Source organism: Opisthocomus hoazin, chromosome 6 (assembly GCF_030867145.1).
Source record: "Opisthocomus hoazin isolate bOpiHoa1 chromosome 6, bOpiHoa1.hap1, whole genome shotgun sequence".
Taxonomy (NCBI): domain Eukaryota; kingdom Metazoa; phylum Chordata; class Aves; order Opisthocomiformes; family Opisthocomidae; genus Opisthocomus; species Opisthocomus hoazin.
Window position 1 is genome coordinate 30,536,256 of NC_134419.1, and position 22,412 is coordinate 30,558,667.

A 22,412-nucleotide genomic window follows, 5' to 3' on the forward strand; every position below is an offset into this window, starting at 1 on the left:
CCGGGTCCACAGCAAGCTACCCAGCCTCCACCACGCATCTTTTCCATAAGGAGGCATCGGCCCATCCGGGTTATTGATGGAGGGGAGCTCTGGAGCCGTGTCAGCCCCACTGACTGCAGAAGCTTTGCAGAAAGGTTTACCTTGTTGCAAGCACAAGTCTGGAAGGAGGCCTGGAGGTAACACTCGCACCTCGTCGGCTCTTGGAAGGACAACCCAGGAAGATAAACCCCGTTGCAAGAGGAAGAGTTGGCTGAAGATGAGCCATGCCTGCACTCGGAGAGGACTCTGAACCCCAAGTTCCTCTCAGTGCCAGGTCGGGCCCATACCACCAGCAGTGCCCAGTCTTCTACTTTCCTGCATCTCTCACGGCACGGCAGGAACGGAGCGACTCTCCCTGCCAGCTCCACCTTGCTCCTTCCCAAGGCACGACCCCGCTCAGACACAGTGACACAGCCGCTGAAGCTCAGACTGGAAGTGCTGGGGCCATGGGCAGGGCCGTAACCCCAGCAGAAGGCCACCAGTCCCAGCGGGATCGGGTACAACAGCAGCTTGGGTTACAGGGCTCAGTTTACCGCTGACCTATTGACATTTACACTCCCATGCAGCCGGTAAACCGCCTTCAGATACCTGACCAAAAAAGACTGTGGCACTTGGCCTGTGCTGCTAATCCCCAAACTTGAGGAGAAGTTCACACGCAGCGCTCACACCCACGTACCGTCACTTCCCACCCTGCAAGCTGGGAAACCCCATATAAATAAAGCTTAATTGCTGCTCCTCCGACACAGCAGACGCGGGCAAAACGCGCAGTAGCCAAACAAACAGCAAAGCCCTGGGATTTCCCGACTCCTCCGCAGACCAGGCACTCCAGCCGATGTTCAACCAAAGCCAAGAGGACCATCACCTTACCTGCAAACCTGGCATCTCTCACAACTGAGGTTCTCCCTCTGCTAGAGAGGGGAAGGCATTTGTGTAGTGAAGTTGAATTCGTTTACTGCTTCTGTGCTTGTGACTCTCAGTGGCACCAAAGAAAAGGGGAAAACCAAGCGATGTGCTCAGATGCCACCACCATCTCCAACTCTCCGCAGAGGGGACGCAGCCCGGGCTGCATCCCGTCCCAGCCCACAGAGCAGAAGGCAGCGGTTCGTGCTGTTCCCTGTACTAAATTTGGACAGTAAGTAACACCACCTTGTCACAGGGGTACAGAGAGCGTTTGCAACGCCCCATTTAACTGCACTGTACTCCTATCCACAGGCTTCATCAGCATATTTCAGCGGCGCCTTGATGGATGAAGATCGATGGGAGAACATCATCCTTGGTGAAATCACTGTTTTATCAAGGTTAAACCACCCTCACGCTGCACCACCTCCCTTTGTTGCTTCGTTTCCAATCACAAAATTAGTGGCAGACGGAACTTGTGTTTGCACGGACCCCGTTCCTCCCTCCCCAGCTCCACTCTCCCTTCTGCAGGCTGAGGAGGGAGGGGAAGCATCGGGAGACCTCTCCCACCTTCATGCCTAACCCCCTCCAGCTCCGTGGGCTCTGGGGACCCAGCGAAACCCAAAATCCAGATGGATTTCATGAAGTTGCCTCTGTGGCATGGAGGGCTGGTGAAAGCACAGCTACATCATCCATCAGGACTCTCCAACACCTCCCGCTGAAGCCAAAGGACCACCGGCTCTTCTCCTTGCACCTTGGCACACCGCATCTGCCGGCACGTTTCTGCGGGCTGAGAGCTAAAGCCGTGGTGAGCAGAGGACGAGGAAGGAAAGCAGGAGGCAGGTAGGCTTTTGGTGGAGCCAGATGGCCTCATGGTGAAGGTACCAAGAGGAATGGGATACAGCAGGGCAGCAGCACAACAAATGACCTTTCTCCACTGTGAGTCTGGCTGGATGCCGGCGGGAAAGCCTGGGCAATTCAGGGAAAAGGGCACCAAAGCCAGGGAGGGAGGGGAATGGCTTTTATCTCCGGGTCAGAAGTTCAACCTCAGCCCAGGTCAGCAGCGACAGAAAGCTGTTGCCTTCTGACACCTCTCCAGCAGCCAGCTGGGAAGCCTGATGGATGTCCCCACACTTCCCAGCCCCAGCACTCCCTATGTCCCCACCTGGCAGGCCAGGCATGTCTCCTTCCAGCTCCTCCTGAGAGCCGCCCCCCTCCAGACTCAGGAGACATGGCCCACAGCAGCTGTGCAGAACCATGGGGCAGAGCCAGGTCCTCCTGCAAAGCCCAAGCACACTTAGGAGCTCTCTCAACCCCCTTCCACGGAGCCCCTCTGCCGAGGAAGGCTTGTCCCTATGCCCTGTTTTACCAAACAGGAGAAATTCGTGGCCTTGAGCACTGTCTCTGGAGGACCACCTCGAATCCCTTCATTTTCCCAAGATCAGATGCCTGCCGTGGAGAAGACCTCGTGCGGGGTCAACAAGACCCCAATACATCTTTGGCAAAATTATCAGACAAGGAGCCCTTGGGACTCCGAGCACCCATCCCACTGGAAGCCCTGGATGGTGGGCTCCCAGCCCCTCCGACCCAGGTTTTGGAGACCCTTGGGGCCGAGCCAGCCCCTGCCCAGCGGGGTGAGGCCCCAGCAGAGCAGAGCAGCTGTCATCCCCGCGGCTGCCGGCCAGGCCCTCGCTGCAGGAACATGATCCTGATGGCCGGGGAATATGTCAGGACAGACGACCAAGGTGGGCAGCGTGCAGCTTTTCAACAGTCCGCAGGACCCCTCTCTGTAGCCCTGGGCTCCTAAATACCTTTTAAAAAAATCTGTGCCCGCTTTATGGCACTGCTGGGCTCCGCAGGGTGCTATTAAGTTACAAGAATATCTCCGGGCCCAGGGCCAGCGGCCGTGTTGTGTGGTCCCCATTAAACACAGCTGGCTCGGACTGCCTCCTGCGAGGAGACCTGCTCCAGCCGTGGCTTTGCGTCCCCGTCGCGAAAAAGTCAGCCTTGGCAACTAGGCTTCCCATCCCGCCTGTTGCTCTTTGCCTACATGTTGCATAGGTGCTCCTTGGCACCTTTCAACCAAGGCTCCATGGTGCTTTGCACCAAAAATAAAGGGTAAGAGGGGTTTACAGCCAGGGAAACCGAGGCACGGGCAACCCTGGGGGGCCAGCCCAGGCTCACGAAACGCAGCACCGGCCGGCCCGATCGCTGCGTAGCTGTCCTGCTTCCCCCTCCCCGCCGCCACGGCTCCTCCCACACCTCCTCTGGACCAGCTCCAGAGACAGCCAGCCCAGTGGGTCCGGTCCAGGGGGGCTGCCAGCCCTCCCTTCCTCCTCCTCCTCCTCCTCCAGCAGGATCTCTCCTTTGCTCTTTCACCAGCAGGGACAAGCATCCCTGACATGCAGCCAAGCAGCCAAGTGACCCTGGCAGGCAGCGACCCGGGAGAAGGTCGCTTCTCGAGTCCCACTGCGCTGCCTCCGAAGCCGGGGGTTGCTGACACCCTCAGGAGGCCCTAGGTACGCGCAGACAGACACAGACACCCACAAACTTGCTGGTTTCACCCCCCCGGCTCCTCCAGGGCTGCTCCCCCAGGCAGCGGCACCCGGCAAGCCCGGCCCCGGCTCCCGGTGTGGTTTGCAGGCACCAGCACCAGTGGCCTGGCGGAGAAGAAGCGAGATGCTCACAGGGCCGCTTCCTCCGAGCTCAGCGCGCAGCGGTTGGCTGGCACTCCAAAGCACGGCGGTTTATAGCCCTTATAAAAACATTTACATAGAAACGGCCTGTTCCTATGCATATAAGGCCAGTGCCTTCAGACGTGGGCAGGCCCCAACACCATATCCAGGCGCAGGGAACAACCCAGCTTCCTGGTGAGCCGAGCACAGCCAAAGCTGGACAGAAACCAGCCAGCATCTCGGAGAAACTCTCCAAGAGCTATATATGGATTTCGGAGCCCAGTCCCAGTTCACACTGGGAGAAGAGGCCAGGAGGGCTGTGCCGACCAGCGCTCTTGAGACATGGCTACAGAAACACGTTATCAGAAAACTGAAGAAGGGTTTGCAGCAGTGAAGGTGAAAGGTGGAGGTCTCCTTTGCTTCACCCCATCCCCGCTGCAGCAAGGTAAATGAGACCACGGATTAAACAGATGCAGCTTACGCTAGATCCTCAAACAAAACAAAAGCAAGACTTTCTGCAGTATAAATGTGTCGTTAAAAAGCACAGCTCTCGGTAGGAGCACTGCAGCAGCAGCCGTTCACAACAGCCCGCGCCTGGCTTAACGTGAGGCATCCAGGTTGGAAAACACTCAGCACCTGAACCTTTCAGTTTTGCAAGGATCCCAATCCATGCCTGGTTGACAGGACCGGTTCCCTTTCACCCATTTCATACTGGTTGCCTCCAGATCTCCTCGCATACCCCACCGGGGGCAGCCGAAACATCTTCTCTCAGTTGCTACTTCATACACCAGCACCAAGGAGATGCCGGTTTCCCCAGGACCCGAACAAAGCACTTACTCCCATGGCCATCCCAGCCCGGCAGAGATCCATCCCTACAGCAAACTTGCCCCCTCCTCCCAGTAACAACCACTTTGTTGCAGACCCGTGCAGCTTTCATTAAGAGCTCGCGGATCGTACTCGCCCCAGACTTCTCCGCCAGCCCTGGCCAGGGCTGTCCTCTGCCACAGAGGCGGCCAGGCATCTGTCAAAAGCAAGGACGCTCGGCAAAGCTTTGCCGTCTCACGGGCACATCCACTTCCAAGACTCAGGGACATTTGGACTTCAGTTCCTGGAGACAATTAATAGAAATAAATCTGGTTGCTTTAGCCCCAGCACTGGAGGGGGAACAATTCCCCCCAGCACTAATGGAGGTGCTTTTCCTTACATATATATCAGCTGAGATGATGTCCAGGCAGGACATTAAATTAGCCAGCCTCTATTAATTACAGCACTTCTATAGCTCTTCCCATCTTCCAAGTGCTTTACAAACAGCATTAATTCCAGCACATGTTATCTCCTTTCCAAAAACCTCCCCGAAGAGCTGGCAGAGCCCCGCAGCCTGGAGCGGCCTGGAAGCGAGTGCTCCCCACCCAGGCTCGTGGTCCCCCGAGCGCATCCCGGCTCCCACCGCGCCTCTGCTCAAAACCATTGTTTGGAGCTGGAGCCCGGCTAATTTACGAGTCCTCAAGAAAGGCCAGGACTCCCCAGTGAGGTCTGTCCTCGGCCGGTCTCCCAGGGGCTGGGACTTACTGCTGTCCTCCTAGCCCTGAGGGCTGCTGGCACTCCGCGTCGCCTCTCTCCCCGGCTGGAGAATTCCTCCCACCATTAAAATTAACAAGGTGGGTTTGCAGAGACGAGCTCGCTGCAGAGCCCCTCCTGTTCCAGGACTCTGGGGTTGTTTTTAAATTAAGCTGCAGTCCTGTAAGTGCAAAGTTATACCAAGCGTCATTTAGTTTACTGCTGAGCAATGAGGAGCGGGGACGGAAGCCGGGCGTTCCCCTCCCGGCACACTGCGAAGCACCACAGAGCGCCCACCACTCTCTGCTCCGGTCGGCAGCGCTCCCCGTGCCAGGAGCTACAGCCTGGAAAACGGCACTTGTGCGAAAGCGCCCGCATCAATCAAATCTTCACTCACACCAGCAGAGAGAGAGAGGACAAGGCAGAGAGATCCCACCAGCTCCCGAGCCCAGCTGCCGGTCCACCTGGGTTGGGAAGCAGCGCGCTCCAGCACTTGGCCGGCCGGCAGCCTCCATGCGATGCAGCAAAGGCCACAGCACCAGAAAAGGGCAGCGAAAGCCTCTGTGTCGCAGCTTTCACAGACCTAAGTGTTCCCAGGAAGAAAGGGGAAATTATAACTTTCCAAACTAGATTTAGCAAGACGGGCAAAAAGGACCCACGGCACAAGAGGGCCACGGGATGTCCAGCAAAATCACCAAGCCGTGCTTTGACCTGAGAGACTGACCACAACTGGATCCCATCCCTGGGATCACCGATCCATCACCCACAGCATGCTATGGGGACAACCTTAGCAACAGCAATGGGGACATCACGTGTTGGGCCCCCAGGGGCAAGGAACGGAGGAGAGCAATCGCTAGGCTTCGGGCTACCCCTCACACCATCCAAACATAGGACAATCTTGGCCCTTTAGCCACGACCGGCAGCAGCAGAGTGGATGTTAACCACATCACCACCAACCTCGTGCTGGGAGACCCGCCACCAGACTGGCCCCTCACGCTCCACATCAACAGGCTGGAATGGGTGGGCAGATACACACGCACCGAGCTCTTCTCCAGCACTGCAACAAGAGCATCCTTGTCAGATATTCTTCCAACCTGTTCTTGGACACCTATCACAAAGATGAGTCCACCACCTCCCCAGATGGGTTTACACTTGCATACGCAACCTGAAGGTTGCTTGAACGTTCTGTTTGTTGCCACTTCTCACTGGGCTTTTTGTTTTATACTTCCTCCTTCGGTCCGCAAAGCAAGAGAATGTTTGCTGTGCTCTTTGGAACTAAAAAGAGCAAGAACCACCCTGATTTTAGTCTGCCCAAGAGCCTAACTCCTATACGCTCCCAGGTAGGAGACTGTAAGACAAAGTCTTGTCCACGCTATCTGTGGCACTAGAAAATGTCAAATATAGCTCATCCAAACCCCAAGTGAATGTTCTGCCAGATAAATCAGGGAAAAAAGCACTGAATGCAAAGTGCAAAAATGGGAAGGTGGAGGAGGGATTGCCCTTCTTCCTGTTTTAATAAACCAAGGTTGCAAAGACAGCAAGGGGAATCTTCAAACTACACCGAGCTGAGCGCAGCAGCGTCATGACCTTCACCAGTTTTCTGCTCATCGGAGAGGAAACGAACGCTACATGCTCCAGTTTCTTCCACTCTTCTGCCTTCTTCTGTTCCCTGCAGACCCTCTGGACAACCAGACAAGACAGATCTAACGCTCAAAGGGAAAATCAGCTGGAATGTCGCCCCGCCACGATCTTAAGCCAGACCCTGGATCAGACCTATCCCTTCCCTGCTGTGCAGGTATGTCAGGAAACAGTACCCAGGTCATGAGAAGCGAGCCGTGAATCTTCGCAAACTCCTGCCACCCTATGCGCGCCAGACACTCGGGGCTTCAGCATCCCTGCACACGAAACGGGAGGAGGCACCACAGGTACGCTGGGACCTCGTCCTCCCAACACAAAACAGCTGCTTTCAGCCCTTCTCCCCTGCACGTTGCTACGGGGTCTAGGGCACAGCGCAGCACCCCAAGGCAGGGCAAGGGCTCTTCCAGGCTTTGTCCCCTCCAAAGCCATCGCCTCCCAGCTCCGCAGCAAGGCGGCCAAGACAGCTGCAGGCTTCCCCGAGCAAGGTGTGCCACAACACCTTTGCTCAGTGCTCGGAGGCAAGAGGAGGGAGAAGGAGTGTCTATCCAAAGCCACTTCCCAACTAACCTGAAGAAGTTAATGCAGAAATCTTCCCAAAGACTCTGGTCTCCACTGAATCAAGATCTGTTATGTTGTAATATAATAGATGTAAATTAAAACAGAAAATCTATCATGCCACTAATGTAGCCTGATAGCTGAGCGTGTGGATCCGTACAAGCAGAAGCACAGAGAGGAAGGGTGATATATGGCGAAGCTGGATGGAGGGTGAAAAGCGTGGCGAGACGAGCCGGAGAATGGCGCAGCCTGCTCTACGCTCCTCAGACCCAAGGGCAAGAGAGGAATAAATGTTGATTAGTGTTGATTTTGTCCGACGAACGCTTGTCAAGTGACAGTTGGACTAAGCTGCTCTGAAAGAGAAGCATTAATCTTGGTCTGGTTTAAGTAGAGTATATTAATTTGTGTCATTTTTACTAAGTTGTACTGAGAAACGCTTCTTACTGCTTTGCATCTGACTGCTTTGGTGGTTTAGCCTACTTTTTTTTTTTTTTCCTCTCCCCCCTCTTCTGCGTTTTTCCCTCCTTCCCCCTTTCAAACAGATACGGCGGCAGCAGCAACGTATTCAAATAGCTCAGCAGGAGAGCGGGGGACCAAACGCTTCGCTCCTGGATTAAGAAAATAAACTCCCAGGGTGTTGGCATAGCAACAGCATTTCAGATGAACTGCTATATATTCCGTGATTAATAAATTAACATTTTTTTCATATGGTTGTTCCTCCTTTTCTCTCCCTCCTTCCAATGGCAGGAAGAGGGGAGGGGGGGGGGGGTAAGGTGGGCAGCAGACAGGGGAGGCCAATGTCCCCAGGGGCTGGGGACAGGGCTTCGCCCAAGCAGGGTAGCAGGGTCTCCTTCCCTCTCCGTGCACCCTGCTGCAGCACGGAGCTTTCTGCACCCTACAGAGCCACAGGGACATGACTGGGACACAGCACCCCACGGGTCAGGACCAAGGAGAAGTGGTCCTCAGGTGGATGGGGACACTTGCTGCCAGCGCTGGGATAAGCCCTGTTCAACTCCTCACTCAGAGCTGAACAGCCCCGGCTGGCCAAGCAGCGTGCGCTCACAGAGCAATGAAGCACCCCCATAGCAGTGGGCAGCAGCACGGGCAGGCGCTGCCGGTCCTGGCTTGGATACGCTCCATTCCTGCTCTTGGTGGGACTGAGGACTTCACAAGCAGGTCTACGCCCCTTGCTGGTGATGCCTTCTCCTCTCCGCTGCCTGCCTTCTTTTTTCCTTTTACTTACTTTTATGGAAAAGGGACTAGAGGGGGAAGCTAGAGAAAATACTGTGAATTAAGAGCAAAAGACTGCGAAGTTCCCCAGAGCAAACTCCACGCGCAGAGTTAATTTTCCATGGCTGGAGCAGGTAACGAGCTCCCGCGTGTTTCGCAAGCCTTTCTGAACACAACTGGGCGATCCCATTCTCGTACGAACAAGAAACCAGAGCCTCCCTGAAGAGCATCGGTGAGTGACTGACCCAAATTCAGACACTTTCTTCCTCCTGCCAGCGCTGGCAAAGTGACCGGTACTGACCCGCATCCGCCTCCAGGCCCTCGCTGCACTGCACTGCTCAGAGCCTGAACACAGGAGGGAGCAAACCAACAGTTCAGCATTCGTTCCAGCCTCCCCAAAATAAAAATGTCCGAGGATACGCTGAGCCGGGAGAGCTTTGCCAGGGCAGCAGGTTCCCACCGGGGTAAAGGCTGGTGGGGTGAGCCGTGCCCCGTTTTCAAGCACTCACACCCTGTGTGCCATGGGATCACCATGCCAAGAAGGTTCACGCTTGGTCTACTTGCTGCTCCCACTGAATTCAAGAGGTTTTGTTGTTTGTTTTTTTTTTTAAATCTGACTGTAACAGCTCTTGCATCTGCAAACATGCCCTGAACACCCCTATGGCCCATGCTGCTCGCGGCCTCTTTGGCACCGTAGCAATCCTCCTCCAGCTCCACCACCCAAAGCTGCTTTGCTTCAGGCACCAACCAAAGTTGAAACGTTTCCTCTTGTTACCAAAATCTGAATTTGTCTAAGTTTTGTTAAGGCGCAAAATCATTTCGATGAGGCTCGGGTAACATCCACCACAAGCTGCACGTGCACATAGGCACGCACTTTGCACACCTCTGTCTCAGAATGAAGATCCTGAAGGACAACCAACATTTTTAAAAGCATTTCAGCTGTTCGAGACCCCAAATCTGCTTTTCAAGCCTAGCTAGGAAGGAGGCTTCTCAGCTTCTCCCCGGAGCAAGGCTTGGGCAATCCAGGAACATTACCACAGGGGATTAAACACAAGCCAAACCCAGCAGCTTGGCGCTGGCTGCCCCGCATGCAGCTGCAGGCACGTGGCAGAAAAACAAGACGAGTCCCAGCTGGTGTAAATGGGTAAAGCTTCTCCACCACCAGCAGGAATACCCTGGTTTGTGCCCGCTGCCGACCCCTCCCAGCATCTTCTGAGGTCTCAGCCAATCCCCCACCTCCGTCACAGCATCGCCCCTCCGACCATGCAAAGTCCTGGCACGAGCTGTGCCACCGTCCCAGGTCTCTCTAAGTTCCCTATACCACAGCAGCGTACAGCAGGGTCTCAGCCATGCCCCGAGGACACCTTCTCACCCACGAGACCTTCCTCCGCTGCTGGCAACCCTAAAGAAACAAAAACCATTAGAGCTGGAGCCGTCAGGGAGCGGGAAGCAGAGCACGGCCCTGCAGCGCTTTCCTCCGCTCGTTATTGCTGCTGCCGGGGACGGCGGGTGAGCAGCACCGCGCCGCGTCCTCCCCTTAATGTTATCTTACGCTCTGAAGCACAAAGGACTACTTAGAAAACCCTCGCTGGTGTAATGCTGTTTCTCAATGACTTTTCTTATGGATCCTGGAGGATAAGCCATATCAAAGCATTTCCACAGCTGCATACAAATCGCTGCGGGTAACCTAAGCCAGTCCAGCACCAGGACTTTTTAGGGGGAAGACTCAAGCGAGCAAGCACCTGTGGTGGCAAGGGATGCTTAGCACCAAACTCCAGGGGTGTCTTTGGATATCGGCAGATTCGTCGTCTAGTCCTGCTTGAGAACACACCCCAACTTGCAGCATGCTCATCAAACACACCAACAGCTGGTCTACAAGTAAGGACTGAGGCCCAAATCCAAAATATGCAGAGCCTGGGATTCATCTACACACCTGAGGGTGGGAACGTTCCTCACCCCTCCCAAACACCGTCCATGAGAGCCCACGTGGAGTCACTGCAGCATCAACACTACTCGGTCCTTCACTAACGCCTTCCACCTAACCTGAGGGATTCTAGAACAAATCCATCCATCAAAACACTGAGTCCGAGTGTCAGCCCCTTCGCTCGCGAGGAAAGGGCGAGACCGCGGCAGGCAAAGCGCACAGACACGTCACAGCTCGTTTTCCCAGGGCTGGACTGAGGGAGCCAGGGTCAGCGTGGGAAGAGCTGCAGCCCCTGCTTTCCAAGGTATGTGGGCCAGGAGAGAGCAAATGGAGCACTGCCTGGCCATGCAGGATCACTGCTACGACTTCGGGGGTTTTCCAGCAGCCTAAAATGGCACAGAAAAGATCCCGTTGGCCCTGGCTTGTTCTCTGAATGCTGCCGTGCGCAGAGGCTGCGTCTCTCCAGCAAAAGCCTTGCCCACTTCAGGCACTGTGTCATACTGGTCCTTTACATGATTCCTCCTTCAACTGGTCTGCTGGGCCAGATGGTTCTCAGTGTCCTCATCATGGACAGCATCAACTAGGAGATCCCCGCTTAAAAATGTCAGTGGCCAACCAGCCACGAACGGGATGGGGAAACCCTCAAAGAAATATAAAAAACAAACAAACAAACAAACAAAAATACAACAACAAAAAAAAAAAAACAACCAAAAAAAAAAAAAAACCAAAAAGAAAAAAAAAGAAGAAGAAGAAGAAGAAAACCAAACAGAACAGTCTCCTGGAATTTGTCCAATTTGTCCATGACGATCCGCAGCAGGTTATTCTGCTTCCCCCAATTTCCCCAGTTTAAACTGAACCCTGCAAAGAATCGGGAGCTCAGAACAGAAGCGGAGGGGTGTAAAACAGTGCCAACCACACAGCGTGCTGCAAAATCCGTCCAGCCCCTTACAGCTTTTGCCCCCTGCAGCATAATCCCAGCAATGCTATTTAGACCCTGTTTCTGGCCTCACTTTTCAACTCATCTCTTGTCCATCCTGAATTTGCCGCCCAGTTCCTAGCCCAGGGACAGCCCTGTGTTACCCATTCGACAGCTCCTCGTCATGACACCCACACTGCTCCTGAGTCCATCCAGGGAGAAGCAAAGCAGCAACACTTGCTCCCTGAACTTGGCAAGAAAGGAGCTGCTTCTTCAGGAAAAAAACATTCTTTCGTCAGCCACAAAAGCAAGGGGGAAGTCTAAATTCAAACTCAGATCAAGAATCTCAAATAGAGAACCAACTAGACAATTAATCATCAATTCCATGCTGCTCAACAATCTTGATCCAGAAGATAAGGCCTGGACCACGTCCACAGCCCCACACTCCCCCCATAACTCGTTTAGAGATGCCTCCAATTTGCTGGGCTCGCCACCAAGCTGCCCGTATCGTGCTTGCATGGCTCCATCAATGCGAGCTCAGAGAGACCTGCTCTCCATAATCTGCAGCCAAGATCACAAGAGAGAAGCCTACGCAGAAGGTGGTCTGCTGCTGCTACTCTCTTGCTCTTACAAAAGACCCCATGAAAGAAACGGTACAAACAGGTAAAACACCATTCATCTAACGAGCTTCTACTCCACATCCTGACATTGCTCATTCATTTATTTTCTCCAGTTTCTCTCGATCCAGGTGCTTCCTACCACGTGCCAGCACCTACCACCCCCTGGGAGAGCGGCTGCTGGTGGGCTGCGGGGTCTGCCATGGCAATTAACGAGGGAGAATTTCTCTCCGTAACTCCCCAGCTCCGATCCCACACATCTGGAGTTCCTGAAACTCCCTTTAATTCACCAGTATCATGGCATCAGTAAGATGTCTGGAGACACGCGCCATACCCAGTTAGGAAAAGGAACTAAGATCTCTCCTGCTCTATCGAGTGTGGCCTCCGCAGCCCAGAAAGCCCACTGCTACCCTTTTTGCCAAACCGCGCTGCAAATAACACATCTAATTTGCTCTCCGCTGTGCTCCTGAGGTCTTTTGCAACATTACTGATTTCCAAGAGCGTTCCTCCCACTGAATCTTTCCGGTTTGGATCGTGACGGTAGTATTTTGCAATTCCTTCCTTGCACATTCATGAAGCGTTGCTGTTTGCCACTGAAAAGCCGCTTGCTGGGCTCTACCCCAACGGCAGCCGCGATTCAGCGGTCGGGGAGCTAATAACACACATTACCATACCGGTAGGCAGGGAGAGGCGTGCGCTGATGTTTGCACCTTCCCCACACCACCGAGGCACAAGGCGGGCAGGGATTTTCGCAGCGGAACGCGGAGACGGGAGGGAAGCGCACACGGGTGAGATGACCGCGCGGCGGGAGCGAGCGGCAGTGCGCCGGCAGCACCCCGGCACCCGATCGATAGGCCATCTCTAATAGAAGATCAATCGCTTCCATTTTGCAAGGTGTTAAGTGTGACAGGGATTGAATTAAAGCCGAGACCGTAAGAGCGGCTATAAGTTATGCCTTTTTCCTTCCCTCCTTGTTCTTTCCTTTTAAGCAACAAACCCATAAAATGGTACTTTTTTTCCTTTCCTCTTCCCTGCCCCCTCCCTCTCCCCTCTACGATTTTCAATTAGGTGAGTGGAAGGACGAACAGCACAAATACATTTTGTTCGAGTTCTAAGTGCTTTTGAAACCCCCTGTCAAAGCGTTCAGTAACGCAAGATTTAAGATGCCCAATTAATTCTTCCCCAACAAGGAGCCAAAAGTAGATGCAGGAGGAGGTTAAAAGCTAAGTGTTTAATTAATATTAAATTTATATGATTCTTTATCACTGAAAGCATTGTAAAATTGAAAAAGCAGTTAATTTTATGGTCACTGTGTATTCCTCTGCTTTGATCTTTGATCCGTGGAATGAAATCGAGGAGTGTTAAGATTCTTCTGCTTTATTGTACCTGTCTCACGGCAGGAACGCTGGGCGAGGTGAGCTCATCCCAGCACAAACCAGTCAGGGTGTAGCTGGGCACGAAGGCCACTCGCTGCCCGGGGCTGCCCAGTCTGCAACAGCCCTCCGAGGGCAACTTCGTGCCGTTCGGCCGAGGACGGCGCGGAACTCTGCCGTACGCCGCCGCTGCCTCGCCGCTGATTCCCGGCCTCCCCCGTGCCTATCTGCCAGCGAGACAAAGAGCTATTATGCAGAACGGATTGCACTGGAAAGAGAAAAAAAGGGGGGGAATAATTTCTGCAGGGTTTTTTTTCATATTTTTAAATCCCACCGGGAGCCTCATTATAATTTAGTTATTAGCAGGGGGAAAAAAAAACCAAATAAGTAAAAGAAATTTAACATCTTAAAAAAATATATTTAAAGGGAGGAGAAAAATCAACAGGATGAAAGTTCTTCGAGCTTCAAAGCAGTTGCAAATTCCCAACTCAAACACTGCCGGCAGCCCCACTAGCAGCGAGCTGCCTTGGGGTCAGCTCCCCATTGCAGATCCGTCGCCGCTCCTGGCCGGAGCAGGAAGGGTCCCCCGGAACACAGACACCCACATAGCCCAGACGGACACCCGGGATGGGAGCATGTCTCCACACCGAGCCAGACCATCTACTCCCCCTCCCCTCACCCAGCCCTGCACTTAGAAACCCTCTGAACGGCCACGGACACCTTCCCCTGTCCCTCCAACGCAGTGCCTCCTTCCCAGAAAGAGGTGCTGTGCATATATTCATATAACAAGAAAGTGAGAGTTTAAATGGGAATTTAATCTTCTTAAAGTCTTGATTTTAGGGCAGGTACATAAGTCATACATACGAAGAGGCACAAAGTACTGAAACGGTGCAGCTCTCAGGGTACAGCTGGGAAAGCTGGGAAGTCATTAAGGACGGACAAAAATTAGGCTTCATATCAAGAAATAAGATCTAATAATTGGCACTGCTTCACAAGCAAGGGGAATTAACACTGTTAACCCTTCGCCCCCACTCTCCAACCTATTTTCGGTTGCTGCCAGAGAAGGACAGTCACCTTATCCCCACATGAGAGGTTCCAGCACAGCAGCAACTCAAGCTGCTCCAGTCACACAGCAGCGATGGAGCAGACCCTGGAAGGGAAACCAGGTTTGTCCTCTCCCTGGGATGCCAGAAGGCGGCTCCTCTTCTACTGAGCAGCAGCGATGCCACACACACACACATAAGCTGTCTGTAACCTCAGGGAGTCTGAAAAGGGATGGATAACCACCACCTTGCTTTTGTTAGCTGGTCGTCTCTGCTCCCATCCGTGACGCGGGAAGGACGAGGCACAGATTTGTGTTTTCCACTTTCCCACTGGACGGGCCATGGAGTCCAGTCGTCAGAGATGCTGGCCACCAAATCACACCCCCCAGCTGGCGCTTCTTCAAGCCCATATCCAGCCTGGTTTTTTAAGGCTCAAACTAGCCTCGGCCCAGCCAAGGCAGCAGGTCAGATTTCCAAACACTCAACTAGCTTTCACACCTTGTACAAAGCACATTGACCACAAAAACCCGAGAAGTATCCGCAACTGTCCATGGAGAAGTATCTACAGCCAGACTGCTCTCGCTGTTGTTCACGGAAGACAAACAGGTACCAAGGAGCCCACCTCCTGTTAACATTCACATCTAAGGTGGTGTTTTCAGGACCTGCTTGACAGAAGTCCTGCATGACTTCTGGTCCTCTCCCATGGACCAGAAGTCATGCGTGCTCAAGCATGGCTGTGTATCTACCTCGGGAAGAGCTGCCACTAAGCGAGATGTTCAGGGGACGCATACAGCACACAGGAGACTTGGGGCTGCTCCGACAACTCCTCTGTCTCCTCCTGAGTGGTGGAGAAAGCAGGTCCACCACAGCTCTGGCCATGCACGCGCAGACAGACCGACTGTATTTTACACGTATGCGTGCAGATATCGACAGATGGAGAGAGAAAATTACTGTGCCCATAAATTGAAGCTTTGGTCACGTCAGTTCAAGAAGCAGACTAGAAAATTTAGAGCCAAAAAAACAGCTTGTGTCAGTCAGGCTGATGAGCGCAGGCGCCGAATAACACACCCCTTCACACGGGGAAGCGAGACACCAGCGCGCGCACGCAGAGACCCCGCTTCTCTTCATCTATTCTCAGCAACTGTTTGTCTGAGGCCACATGCAACTGGATTTGTCAAGCCCCCTTTTAACAACTTCTTGTCACAGTCCATTACCAAATTGCATATAGTTATATATTCCACTAATTAGGCTTCTAAAATATCATTAACATGTCTCTTGATCATTAGCATAACGTATGAGGCGTCCTCGTTAGGCACAACTCGAGTTTGTTAACGCGGTAATGAAAGGCACAGGGCTGGTACTGCAGGAGCCACGCAGAGACAGGAGGCTGGAAACATCAAAAGCGTCAGTGCCAGGCTGGAGAAAAACAACAACAAGATCAGCGAGAGGCAGGGGCAGGATCGCCGGGAAACCGAGGCGGTGCAGAAGGTAGAGGAAGCACCTCTGGGCAGGCAGACGCTTCACATCCACCGCGCGTCTTCCCCAGACTAAAATAACACTGCCGTGATCTGGTACAGCGCAGGTCTGGGACGAGTCAGGACCGCAGACCTGAACACCTCTTCATCGGGGTCTGGATAAAAATGGAAGTGATGGCCAGGGCCCACGCACAACTTCAGCCCTGAGCCCCACAGCACAGATCCATGTCCCCAGTTGAACCCTTCCTGCCTGGTTGACCCTGGGCCAGCCCTCGCACCTACCTGGGCCAGCACTGCTCCACACGAGGACACTCTGCACCCAAAACCCACCGCAAGACACACGCACGTTCCTCCCTCCTCCGAAACCAACGCTGAGTGCTCCCTCCCCCCGGCCCCAAGACAAAACTGGTCGGACGCAATGCCAGGCACCACCCTCACCCAGCCAGCTCCGGCTACGCAACGTTGAGCAACCACCCCAGTTAAACCCACGATGAAAAACCACCACCCACCAGGCATTACACAGCAGGAGATGAAGGGTGTTAGAGACAGCAGCCTGGGATGGTGCAACAACCACGGGACCTTGGTCAGGAAAGTAAGAGAAAGGCCTGGAAGGTCTCCGGTACCCAGATGCAATCCCCAGACAGCGATACTTGCATATGTGCTTCAATGCATCCAGATCTGGAGGGGTGAAGGATGTGAATTAAGAACCAAAGGTTTGACCAGGACAGATGCTTCCACGTCCAAGCCAGCTCATGTATCAGTGGTTACCACCGTTGCTATAAATAAGCAGAGACTTTTTTTTTTTTCCTTTGAGCGAATAACTCAATAAGTCACCGCATGAAAGATATTGTAAATAGCTCCAGCAGAGTGCAAGTCAGGGCTGCTTCCAATTAGCTTTCACTTACGCTCCCCCCGCCTGCGCCAAGTTTGCCGAGTTTGTTCCCAACAGGCCGCTCGCTGTCTGGGGACACGTGGGGAGCAAATCCCACCGCAACCCAGGCCACCGCTCCCCCGCGTCAGAAACTGTCTTTTCATTAAGGCGGCGAGGACGTCACTGCAAGTGCAAACAGCCCACACAGGCATTTATCTTCGTCCAGATGCTAATGCAAAGGTGGCAGGGGGAAGGAAACAACCAAGAGCTTTTCTTCAGCTGCTGAGAGCGACCACCACCACCACCACCGCAGCAACAGCCTGGAAATGCGAAGCAGCACACAACTTTTTATTAGACCAAAGACATAAAACAAGCTCGGCGAAGGCAGCCCAGGGGCTTTTAAGCACAGATCTGAAGACCGCCCCACTCCGTCCCTAAAAAACAGGTAGGACGCATCCTCGTGGGCGACGCCACTGCCAAAACAACGGGGAGGGAGATGGACGATTTTGCGACTCTTCATCAAAAAATTCCTCTTCCATGAGATAAAGGCGGCGTTCAGACTCTTCCCGAGTTTTTATTCATTCATAGACACAACCTTCGGGTCCCACACATGCGTGCGCCTTCCCGCAGCAGCTGGTCCTGACACCGGAGGAGCATCGCAGCCAGGAAACTATCGCCCAGAAGATAAAATACAGGGCCAGAGAGTGCGGGACCGGTTGGTAGCCTACGGCAACAAGAATCCTGGGGATGGGGAAACCTTCCCCACCACCACTGTCTGGGAACGTCACGGGGTGTCCATTCCTCACCTTTTGCCAGCAGGATGGTGTTACGGGTGCCGGGAGATGGAGGAGGACTGGGAAATCAAGACCTGCTCATCACATCACCGAATTAGCCAAATCTCCCTTCTGAAGCCAGCACGCAGCTAGGTACCAGCTCACCCAGGCGTTCTGCAAGGAGGTCGGCACCACCCCAACGCAGGACCGGGAGGTCTCCCCGAGCAGGCAGATGTTCACACCGGAGCAGCCCCGCTTCCCCACCGCCCCAACCACAGCATTGCACTGAAATATGGACATGGGAAAGCGTCCGCTGTTTTGGGGAGAGGGGGTTACAGCAGTCAGCGCAGCACATACCGCTTTTGTTTGCTTCCTGCCTTCCACGCCAAAAGCAACAATCACAAAAAAGAAAAGCCACTAACACTTGATAAAGCGTTTTGATTTGAAAGGGGTCAGGAAAAAGTTCCAGGAAAGGGAAGAGAAACAACCTTCTTCTAAAGCCTTTAATGTGGTGAGAATCAGCTCGTGCAGGCTACAGGTTTATATTTTTCCCTGTAGTTTTTCAACCGTCTTCACCCCGTCTCCGTGCTCCATCTTCTTCCCACTCGCTTCCATGCTCCCAAATGGCGGCAGCGCTTTATTAACATGGCCAGAGAGGAACCTCTCCCCTCCCTGGGCAGGAGGGCACTGGGTTGACCTCTCCACATCTGGACATGGCTGCAAGCTCCGGCTTTCCATGGCAGGCGTCGGCAGCACAGCAACCTTCCTGGAAACGCGGTCCTCTGACCTCCCTTCCCCGACCCACCCAGCTCCCGTCCCTCCGCTCAACTCCACCACCCGCCACTCCAGCCAGGGTGGGGACAAGGTCCTGTCGCACCAGGGGAGTAGCTCCTCCGAACAGGGCAAACAGCCTCAACAGCAAGGAACCCGTTCATATCCTAGAGCTGACTCACTTCTGCTCCAGCACGTCCGTCACGCAACCAGCCAGGAGGGGTTACAGACCCATCACCGCACCCACCGGTGCAGCAGCAGAGCCTTGGTGGATCTACCTCCTTCTGCACAAGCCCACCAGATCTCACCAGGTTGTTGAGTAAACACTGCCTGACACCACCAGCCCGGCACAGGGTGGTCCATGCTCTGGCTTTTCCAAGCCACGCACAGGCCAAATCAGATGGCTGATGATAGCACATCATGTCCCCTCCCCATGTCCAGCACTCCCTCCTCTACGTACCCCAGCTTTCCCGCACCTCACATAGCCACGTTTCTCCATCAGAGCTGCCTCTCCCAAAATCCCAACAATTTTAACACGTTGAAACATTGCTAGAAGACCACAGCGGAACAGGAGACCTCATACCAGCAGGGCCCACAACCAGTCACTCCACCAAATTGGGATGGTTTTTTCAAACATCCTCGCACCCAGATCGCAGCCGCACAAGGTGACCCAGAGCTCCCCACACCTTGGACCACCTCAGCTGGAAAGAGCACGACAGACAGCAGAGCAGATGCTAACAGCTGAGATGCAAACCACGACTTGGAGCAGCCACCAACAAGAAGGTGTGAACCCAGAAGGGCTCACACCAGTGGCATCACTTGCTCCCAGCCAGAGCTTTTCTTCGTAGGACACAAACAGCTTTTCCCATGCACATCATCACCACCACCTCCTGCTTTTGCAGCTTCTCCACCAGCAAGCCTACTGATTTTTTGCCCTCCTCACTGGGCAAGCATGGAGACCCCATCCTCACCCCCCGGCCACATTGTGGGGGGATCACGCTGATAAAGTCTCACACTTGCAGCAAGCCATGAGCCTCCCCACTGCCCGTAATCAACTTAATTTGTTTATTTTCATTTGAGCGAAACTTTAGCTAGGCTGGGAGGAAGGCTGGGAGGGGGACAAACCCCTGGAAAGCCAGGCTGCGCGTTGGTCTCCAAAGGGACTGATACTGGGATGGGAGGAGGGGCCCGCTCGCCTTTCCAAAGAGCTTTCAATAGGAAACAGATGTTGAGGGCCCGAGCACTGAAAGCAGGGTCTGCAGCGGGCTTCCCTGGCTCCATGCTCCTGACAGAATCTCTTTTAATTAAAATATTTCAGCTCGAGCACGAGGCGAGGGGTAGGGGGAGCGGGGAAAGGTCCAGGGGTGACGTGCTTGCGGGTTTGTGGCAGGGCTGGAGGGGCTGGCTGGGGTGCCTAGGGGCAGGTCGGAGGCCCCAGCCCATACCCCTACTCCAGGCTCCCTCCCCCCAGCGGCACTCGACATAAATTCTGCTGACCTCAAGTGAAAAATCGCCTCGTTTCGGTACCGAAAAAAAAATAACATTACATCATGCAGGCTGTGTCAGGTTCTATCAATGCCCCCTTCCCGCCCACCCCCAAAGCGAGAGGGATGTAACCCAACACTATGAAAACACCAGCCCAGAGAAGAAAAGGGGCCTTTGTCGTGGACCTCAGCTCCCTGCTCCTGCCTGAGGTGAAGAAAGATCTCCAAAAATGTTAGGCTGGGAGGTACAGACTCCAGACGCGTGTTCCTCCCCCCCGCCCCCGGCCCCTTTGCTTCCCCATCCCCACCTTTGCAACCCCTGCTTCTCCCTTACTTCAAATCTTCTGCCATTACTGGGATCCTGAGCTCCCCTCTCCCCCAGATCCCTTAGTAAAAGTCAGCCCTGTGGAAAAGAAAAAGCAGGGCGCCAGAAGCCTGAAAGCCCAGCTGCAGGATCAGTAAAGCCTGGCTTTAAGCTTGGCTGAGTCAAACAGCATCCTCGAGGTGAGGATCCATCCCGGATTTCTTCCCCAGGGCACCCGACTCCCTCGCAGAAGGGGATGCAGAGCAAGGGACGCGCGGATACCCAGCTCCGGGAGGGAGAAAGGGGAAGGCCAGGACCTGAACGGCGAGGCGAGGAGCTGGCGGGGGCTCTGCCAAGCCGTGACCACCCAAGCAAGCAGGGACATGCACCCCAGCAAAGCACGCCTTGCTTAAGCCACGCTTGCCGGCAGCACCCCGGCTCCCCGAGCAAAACCACAGCAGGGGAAAAAGGATCTGCCGACACCCGCGGGTGGCACAGCACCCGGCCATGCGCAGGGTGGCAGGAGGAGAACACCCAGCTTGCCCCAGGCCCTCGGCTCTCGAATGTATTTTCTCATTAATGTGTAATACGGTTTTATTGTCTCGAACAACGTCTGTTTTCGATCAGTTCCTTTATCCCAGACACTGCCGCGCAGAGAGACCCGGGGAGGCCAGATGGTTCGTGTTGCAGGAGTCTTCCCGCTCTTCCCCGCCTGCCCCTTAATTCCTTACGAATTCCTGGAATGCCTGCGCCCCCGAAAACCAGCCCCGGCAGAGGCAGGCATCATCCTCCGGAGCACGGGCTGGGGGCCCTCCCCGGCCTCCATGTCCTCCGCCGGGTCACCAGCAAGTGGTTCGCACCCAAACCCAGCGATTCGCGGGTCCCCTCCTCCTTCGCCCACAGCAATGGGGTTTCCTCTGCGCAGACCCCAAAATCCCCCCATCCCAGCCCCAAAGTCCCGGCGGCGGGGAGGACGCCTGCCTGTAATCCCCACCACGTGCCCAAGGCCATGGCCACACCACTCGCATCTCCGGCTTCCACCCATGCCTCCCGGCGCTAATCCCCATGCCGGCAGCTGGACGTGGAGCTTCGCCGAGCCCTTCCCAAAATCCAGGGGCCGACCCGAGCCTCGGTCGAATCAAAGGGAAGGCTCCCGCTGACTTCAAGCAGCCTGCCTAACCCCCCGCGTCGGCTATCCAGGCAGGCAGCTGGGCTGGCAGCTCCAGCCCACCCCGAAACACGTCCCGGAGGTCCGGCCAGGCTCGTGCTCCTCCTGCCACCCTCCCAGCACTCTTACAGGAACCTTGCTTGGAGGAGGAGGGAGCCCACCAGTCCCGGGAAGGAGCCCCGCTGAACTCGACCCAGCAGCAGGGGGGGAAAAATAACAAGGGATGCCAAAAGCGATCGTTCAGCCTGGAAGAAGGCCAGGCGACTAGTGTTCACACCCTTAAACTTGGGAAAAGCACCATGAGAGCACAGCTAACCCCATCTGGGAAAAATCTGGGTCTGGTGGAAGCGATGGCACCTTCTCCGAGATGCTCAAGCATCGCACGGCCCGGCCGTGGGTCATCACAAACCAGGTGCCGGCTGCAGGGCCCACAGTCTCTCCGACCCTGCGGACCTTGTCCTGTTTCCCAGGAGCTCCATCTGAGACGTGTTTTCCCCCCATTCCTGCTCCACGGAAAGGTCTCCACCGAGGAAGGGCTGGAGGGGATGCCCAGCCTGCAGCACCCTGGGGCCAGCAGGCACTCTCGGGGCTTTGGCTGCCAAAATGTGGCACAGGCTCTTCGGAGACCAGCGAGCAGACGGGACTCTGCTCCCAGCCCCACTGAATTTTCACAAGGATGACACAAGATGGCCCCACTGCCAAGTTTCCAAAGCTTTTCCAGAAAGGAGGGGTGCCAGGGTCTCAGAGGCACCTCCAAAATCTCACTTGCACACCCAGCGAGAAGGACGCCTTCTTTTTTTTTCTCTCCCTTGCTTTTTTTTTTTCTCCCGAGCTCGTTTTAGCAAGCCCTACGCCAAACCTGTCTCCACCAGGAGAAACGCCAGGGCACACAGTTAAAGTCCTGCCAAGTTCTGAACGAGGAGGGGAAAAAAAAAAAATAAGAGGGTGGGAGGTTTATAGCGGGAAGATTTATACCTGTAAGATCACGCTGCCTCCTCCAGCACCCTCCCTACACCGTGCCGACGAGCACCGCGATGGAAGAAGCTGTCGTCAGGTGCTCAAGAGGCAAAGCAGCAGAAGCTGAAGGGGTCCAAGATGTTCG

At 54.6% G+C, this 22,412-nt stretch overlaps 1 protein-coding gene and 1 long non-coding RNA gene across 3 annotated transcripts in view; one reads left to right on the forward strand and one right to left on the reverse strand.

Moving 5' to 3' along the window:
• The window catches only part of PBX1 (PBX homeobox 1), a 130,774-nt gene that overhangs the window by 83,357 nt on the left and 25,005 nt on the right, over nucleotides 1-22,412 (reverse strand). The window lies entirely within an intron of this gene.
• Nucleotides 794-8,067, forward strand: LOC142361578 (uncharacterized). The gene is made up of 2 exons (XR_012764203.1): nucleotides 794-1,171; nucleotides 1,252-8,067. It is a non-coding gene; the product is annotated as an uncharacterized LOC142361578 (long non-coding RNA).